General features: G+C 37.6%; 4 non-coding genes and 15 pseudogenes across 4 annotated transcripts; all 19 read right to left on the reverse strand.

The window, feature by feature from the left end:
* Positions 1–79: 79 nt before the first annotated feature.
* On the reverse strand, positions 80–198 carry LOC148450008 (5S ribosomal RNA; annotated as a pseudogene).
* Positions 199–313: 115 nt separating this feature from the next.
* Positions 314–432, reverse strand: LOC148450009 (5S ribosomal RNA; annotated as a pseudogene).
* Positions 433–547: 115 nt separating this feature from the next.
* On the reverse strand, positions 548–666 carry LOC148450010 (5S ribosomal RNA; annotated as a pseudogene).
* A 115-nt stretch (positions 667–781) lies between these two features.
* On the reverse strand, positions 782–900 carry LOC148450011 (5S ribosomal RNA). The gene has a single exon (XR_015875637.1). It is a non-coding gene; the product is annotated as a 5S ribosomal RNA (ribosomal RNA).
* Positions 901–1,249: 349 nt separating this feature from the next.
* Positions 1,250–1,368, reverse strand: LOC148450012 (5S ribosomal RNA; annotated as a pseudogene).
* A 116-nt stretch (positions 1,369–1,484) lies between these two features.
* Positions 1,485–1,603, reverse strand: LOC148450013 (5S ribosomal RNA). Its single transcript, XR_015875421.1, has one exon. It is a non-coding gene; the product is annotated as a 5S ribosomal RNA (ribosomal RNA).
* Positions 1,604–1,719: 116 nt separating this feature from the next.
* LOC148450014 (5S ribosomal RNA) lies at positions 1,720–1,838 on the reverse strand (annotated as a pseudogene).
* Positions 1,839–1,954: 116 nt separating this feature from the next.
* LOC148450015 (5S ribosomal RNA) lies at positions 1,955–2,073 on the reverse strand (annotated as a pseudogene).
* A 116-nt stretch (positions 2,074–2,189) lies between these two features.
* On the reverse strand, positions 2,190–2,308 carry LOC148450016 (5S ribosomal RNA). Its single transcript, XR_015875406.1, has one exon. It is a non-coding gene; the product is annotated as a 5S ribosomal RNA (ribosomal RNA).
* Positions 2,309–2,424: 116 nt separating this feature from the next.
* Positions 2,425–2,543, reverse strand: LOC148450017 (5S ribosomal RNA; annotated as a pseudogene).
* Positions 2,544–2,658: 115 nt separating this feature from the next.
* Positions 2,659–2,777, reverse strand: LOC148450018 (5S ribosomal RNA; annotated as a pseudogene).
* A 116-nt stretch (positions 2,778–2,893) lies between these two features.
* LOC148450019 (5S ribosomal RNA) lies at positions 2,894–3,012 on the reverse strand. The gene has a single exon (XR_015875408.1). It is a non-coding gene; the product is annotated as a 5S ribosomal RNA (ribosomal RNA).
* Positions 3,013–3,128: 116 nt separating this feature from the next.
* LOC148450020 (5S ribosomal RNA) lies at positions 3,129–3,247 on the reverse strand (annotated as a pseudogene).
* Positions 3,248–3,823: 576 nt separating this feature from the next.
* On the reverse strand, positions 3,824–3,942 carry LOC148450021 (5S ribosomal RNA; annotated as a pseudogene).
* Positions 3,943–4,057: 115 nt separating this feature from the next.
* On the reverse strand, positions 4,058–4,176 carry LOC148450022 (5S ribosomal RNA; annotated as a pseudogene).
* A 116-nt stretch (positions 4,177–4,292) lies between these two features.
* On the reverse strand, positions 4,293–4,411 carry LOC148450023 (5S ribosomal RNA; annotated as a pseudogene).
* A 116-nt stretch (positions 4,412–4,527) lies between these two features.
* Positions 4,528–4,646, reverse strand: LOC148450024 (5S ribosomal RNA; annotated as a pseudogene).
* Positions 4,647–4,762: 116 nt separating this feature from the next.
* On the reverse strand, positions 4,763–4,881 carry LOC148450025 (5S ribosomal RNA; annotated as a pseudogene).
* A 115-nt stretch (positions 4,882–4,996) lies between these two features.
* The window catches only part of LOC148450026 (5S ribosomal RNA), a 119-nt pseudogene continuing 115 nt past the window's right edge, over positions 4,997–5,000 (reverse strand).

Consider the following 5,000-nt stretch of genomic DNA (forward strand, 5'->3'; position numbering starts at 1 on the left):
TACTCATGTAAATTCATTGATAAGTTGAAAAAATTAAATGTAAAATGTAATAGAAAAGAATGTTATGGCTGCATAAAATTACCTACAGCACCTGGTATTCCCAGGTGGTCTCCCGTCCAAGTACTAACCAGGCCCAACACTGCAAAGCCTCCAAGATCAGACGAGATTGGGCATGTCCAGTGTGGATTGGCTGTAGGTGCTCAAAAGCATTAAATTTAGACCTCTATTTCTTTTTAACTCAAGGAAATTCATTGATAAGTTGAAAAAAAAAATGTAAAATGTAATAGAAATGAATGTTATGGCAGTATAAAATTACCTACTGCACCTGGTTTTCCCAGGTGGTCTCCCATTCAATTACTGACCAGGCCCAACACTGCACAGCTACCAAGATCAGACGAGATTGGGCATGTCCAGTGTGGATTGGCTGTAGGTGCTCAAAAGCATTAAATTTAGACCTCTATTTCTTTTTAACTCAAGGAAATTCATTGATAAGTTGAAAAAAAAAATGTAAAATGTAATAGAAAAGAATGTTATGGCAGTATGAAATTACCTACAGCACCTGGTATACCCAGGTGGTCTCCCATACAAGTACTAACCAGGCCGAACACTACATAGCTTCCAAGATCAGACGAGATTGGGCATGTCCAGAGTGGTTTGGCTGTAGGTGCTCAAAAAGATTAACTTTAGACCTCTTTTACTTCTTAACTCAAGTAAATTCATTGATAAGTAGAAAAATTAAATGTAAAATGTAATAGAAAAGAATGTTATGGCAGTATAAAATTACCTACAGCACCTGGTATTCCCAGGTGGTCTCCCATCCAAATACTAACCAGGCCCAACACTGCATAGCTTCCAAGTTCAGACGAGATTGGGCATGTCCAGTGTGGTTTGGCTGTAGGTGCTCAAAAACATTAACTTTAGACCTCTTTTACTTCTTAACTCAAGTAAATTCAATGATAAGTTGAAAAATGAAATGTAAAATGTAATAGAAAAGAATGTTATGGCAGTATAAAGTTACCTACAGCTCCTGGTATTCCCAGGTAGTCTCCCATCGAAGAACTAACCAGGCCCAACACTACATAGCTTCCAAGATCAGACGAGAATGGGCATGCCCAGTGTTTTGGCTGTAGGTGCTCAAAAGCATTAACTTTAGACCTCTATTACTTCTTAACTCAAGTAAATTCATTGATAAGTTTAATCAAATTAAATGTAAAATGTAATAGAAAAGACTGTTATGGCAGTATAAAAATACCTACAGCACCTGGGATTCTTAGGTGGTCTCCCATCCAAGTACTAACCAGGCCCAACACTGCATAGTTTCCAAGATCAGATGAGATTGGGCATGTCCAGTGTGGTTTGGCTGAAGGAGCTCAAAAACATTAACTTTAGACCTCTTTTACATCTTTACTCAAGTAAATTCATTGATAAGTTGAAAAAATTAAATGTAAAATGTAATAGAAAAGAATGTTATGGCTGCATAAAATTACCTACAGCACCTGGTATTCCCAGGTGGTCTCCCATCCAAGTACTAACCAGGCCCAACACTGCATAGCTTCCAAGATCGGAAGAGATTGGGCATGTCCAGTGTGGTTTGGCTGTAGGTGCTCAAAAACATTAACTTTAGACCTCTATTACTTCTTAACTCAAGTAAATTCATTGATAAGTTGAAAAAATTAAATGTAAAATGTAATAGAAATGAATGTTATGGCAGTATAAAATTACCTACTGCACCTGGTTTTCCCAGGTGGTCTCCCATCCTAGTACTGACCTGGCCCAACACTGCATAGCTACCAAGATCAGACAAGATTGGGCATGTCCAGTGTGGATTGGCTGTAGGTGCTCAAAAGCATTAACTTTAGACCTCTTTTACTTCTTAACCCAAGTAAATTCATTGATAAGTTGAAAAAATTAAATGCAAAATGTAATAGAAAAGACTGTTATGGCAGTATAAAAATACCTACAGCACCTGGGATTCTTAGGTGGTCTCCCATCCAAGTACTAACCAGGCCCAACACTGCATAGCTTCCAAGATCAGACGAGATTGGGCATGTCCAGTGTGGTTTGGCTGAAGGAGCTCAAAAACATTAACTTTAGACCTCTTTTACTTCTTTACTCAAGTAATTTCATTGATAAGTTGAAAAAATTAAATGTAAAATGTAATAGAAAAGAATGTTATGGCTGCATAAAATTACCTACAGCACCTGGTATTCCCAGGTGGTCTCCCATCCAAGTACTAACCAGGCCCAACACTGCATAGCTTCCAAGATCAGACGAGATTGGGCATGTCCAGTGTGGTTTGGCTGTAGGTGCTCAAAAGCATTAAATTTAGACCTCTATTACTTCTTAACTCAAGTAAATTCATTGATAAGTTGAAAAAATGAAATGTAAAATGTAATAGAAAAGAATGTTATGGCAGTATAAAATTACCTACAGCACCTGGTATTCCCAGGGGGTCTCCCATCCAAATACTAACCAGGCCCAACACTGCATAGCTTCCAAGTTCAGACGAGATTGGGCATGTCCAGTGTGGTTTGGCTGTAAGTGCTCAAAAACATTAACTTTAGACCTCTTTTACTTCTTAACTCAAGTAAATTCAATGATAAGTTGAAAAATGAAATGTAAAATGTAATAGAAAAGAATGTTATGGCAGTATAAAATTACCTACAGCTCCTGGTATTCCCAGGTGGTCTCCCATCCAAGTACTAACCAGGCCCAACACTGCAAAGCTTCCAAGATCAGACGAGATTGGGCATGTCCAGTGTGGTTTGGCTGTAGGTGCTCAAAAACATTAACTTTAGACCTCTATTACTTCTTAACTCAAGTAAATTCATTGATAAGTTGAAAAAATTAAATGTAAAATGTAATAGAAAAGAATGTTATGGCTGTATAAAATTACCTACAGCACCTGGTATTCCCAGGTGGTCTCCCATCCAAGTACTAACCAGGCCCAACACTGCATAGCTTCCAAGATCAGACGAGATTGGGCATGTCCAGTGTGGTTTGGCTGTAGGTGCTCAAAAGCATTAAATTTAGACCTCTATTACTTCTTAACTCAAGTAAATTCATTGATAAGTTGAAAAAATTAAATGTAAAATGTAATAGAAAAGAATGTTATGGCTGCATAAAATTACCTACAGCACTGGGTATTCCCAGGTGGTCTCCCATCCAAGTACTAACCAGGCCCAACACTGCATAGCTTCCAAGATCAAACGAGATTGGGCATGTCCAGTGTGGTTTGGCTGTAGGCGCTCAAAAATATTAACTTCAGACATCTATTACTTCTTAACTCATGTAAATTCATTGATAAGTTGAAAAAATTAAATGTAAAATGTAATAGAAAAGAATGTTTTCGCTGTATAAAATTACCTACAGCACCTGGTATTCCCAGGTGGTCTCCCATCCCAGTACAAACCAGGCCCAACACTGCATAGCTTACAAGATCAGGCATGTCCAGTGTGGTTTGGCTGTAGGTGCTCAAAAGCATTAAATTTAGACCACTATTACTTCTTAACTCAAGTAAATTCATTGATAAGTTGAAAAAATTAAATGTAAAATGTAATAGAAAAGAATGTTATGGCAGTATAAAATTACCTACAGCACCTGGTATTCCAAGGTGGTCTCCCATCCAAGTACCAACCAGGCCCAACACGGCATAGCTTGCAAGATAAGACGAGATTGGGCATGTCCTCTGTGGTTTTACTGTAAGTGCTCAAAAACATTAACTTTAGACCTCTTTTACTTCTTAACTCAAGTAAATTCATTGATAAGTTGAAAAAATTAAATGTAAAATGTAATAGAAAAGAATGTTATGGCAGTATAAAATTACCTACAGCACCTGGTATTCCCAGGTGGTCTCCCATCCAAGTGCTAACCAGGCCCAACACTGCATAGCTTCCAAGTTCAGACGAGATTGGGCATGTCCAGTGTGGTTTGGCTGTAGGTGCTCAAAAACATTAACTTTAGACCTCTTTTACTTCTTAACTCAAGTAAATTCAATGATAAGTTGAAAAATGAAATGTAAAATGTAATAGAAAAGAATGTTATGGCAGTATAAAATTACCTACAGCTCCTGGTATTCCCAGGTGGTCTCCCATCCAAGTACTAACCAGGCCCAACACTGCAAAGCTTCCAAGATCAGACGAGATTGGGCATGTCCAGTGTGGTTTGGCTGTAGGTGCTCAAAAACATTAACTTTAGACCTCTATTACTTCTTAACTCAAGTAAATTCATTGATAAGTTGAAAAAATTAAATGTAAAATGTAATAGAAAAGAATGTTATGGCTGCATAAAATTACCTACAGCTCTGGGTATTCCCAGGTGGTCTCCCATCCAAGTACTAACCAGGCCCAACACTGCATAGCTTCCAAGATCAAACGAGATTGGGCATGTCCAGTGTGGTTTGGCTGTAGGCGCTCAAAAATATTAACTTCAGACATCTATTACTTCTTAACTCATGTAAATTCATTGATAAGTTGAAAAAATTAAATGTAAAATGTAATAGAAAAGAATGTTATGGCTGCATAATATTACCTACAGCACCTGGTATTCCCAGGTGGTCTCCCATCCAAGTACTAACCAGGCCCAACACTGCATAGCTTCCATGATCAAACAAGATTGGGCATGTCCAGTGTGGTTTGGCTGTAGGTGCTCAAAAATATTAACTTTAGACATCTATTACTTCTTAACTCATGTAAATTCATTGATAAGTTGAAAAAATTAAATGTAAAATATAATAGAAAAGAATGTTTTGGCTGTATACAATTACCTACAACACCTGGTATTCCCAGTTGGTCTCTCATCCAAGTACTAACCAGGCCCAACACTGCATAGCTTCCAAGATCAGACGAGATTGGGCATGTCCAGTGTGGTTTGGCTGTAGGTGCTCAAAAGCATTAAATTTAGACCTCTATTACTTCTTAACTCAAGTAAATTCAATGATAAGTTGAAAAATGAAATGTAAAATGTAATAGAAAAGAATGTTATGGCAGTATAAAATTACC

Source organism: Taudactylus pleione, unplaced genomic scaffold (assembly GCF_031769625.1).
Source record: "Taudactylus pleione unplaced genomic scaffold, aTauple2 ptg001270l, whole genome shotgun sequence".
Taxonomy (NCBI): Eukaryota; Metazoa; Chordata; class Amphibia; order Anura; family Myobatrachidae; genus Taudactylus; species Taudactylus pleione.